The sequence below is a fragment of the Ictidomys tridecemlineatus genome, chromosome 10 (genome assembly GCF_052094955.1).
Source record: "Ictidomys tridecemlineatus isolate mIctTri1 chromosome 10, mIctTri1.hap1, whole genome shotgun sequence".
NCBI lineage: Eukaryota > Metazoa > Chordata > Mammalia > Rodentia > Sciuridae > Ictidomys > Ictidomys tridecemlineatus.
In genome coordinates, this window is record NC_135486.1 from 128,865,127 (window position 1) to 128,866,164 (window position 1,038).

Genomic DNA, 1,038 nt, shown 5'->3' on the forward strand with positions numbered 1-1,038 from the left:
GTGTCATCCACCAAGAGACTGTCCCTCATTTCAGAGTCAATCAAGCCATAGGAGATGACAGAAGTGTACATGTACAAAGAACATAAGGGCTGAAACCAGAGGAGAGCTGATCATGAAAGCAATTTATCCCATTTCACTGTTCAAACACCACTGGCCAACCCGCTAGGTCAGGTGTCTTCTTACTGAGAAAGGCAGCATCTCTGAAGCTGGGATAAAGGACACTTGAACTTAATGCATGAGCAGAAGGACCAAATGGAGAAGCATAATTGAAATAATCATTGGACTGCTTAAGAATTTCTTGAAAACTTCCAAAGAAAGAAGGTCTCTGGATCTGTGGCTATATGGCTGCACCAACTATCTTCCACCTGGCTCCTTCTCCAAACTGGGGCTTTGGAGGAGCCCAGCCTAGGCACATCCAGGCCAGGCTGGGCCTCAAAGCCCTGCTCAGCGAGGGCTGCCCACGACCGCTGAACAGGCAATGGAATGCCCCACAAGTCGGGGCCCGAAGGGTAAGACGTTTAGACAGGAGTCACTTGTGAGATACTCTGCTGCTCAACACCACCACAGCAAGGGTGAGGGCTCCCTGACCATGACCCAGCAGCTCCCGTCTCCCATGTGCATTCCCAAGCAGCAGCAGCACGTGGGAGAGAGCCCAGGAAAGGAAGCGTGGATGAGGTACCAAAAGAGGAACTGACATCTTTGGGTTTTTAAAACAAAAACTCAAATCTAGGGAAGTGAGAAAATTAAAAAAGGAAAGAAATCTCAATCAATCAACAGAAAAAAATGGCTTACTAACCCCCCCACAACATTTTGCATACAATTTTATACCAAGGAAAAAGAAAAAAAAAATACCCCAACTCATCACATTGCAGTCCAAATGTTTGCAACCAAAGATTTATGAAAATATTTCAGTTTAAATCATTTTTTTTTAAAAAAAGACAAAAACAAAAACAAAACTCAAAGCTTTTCATCATTTCCTTCTCAACATAATTGGCAGATCTACTCTCAAACAGACTTAAGAGTATTCCACACAACACG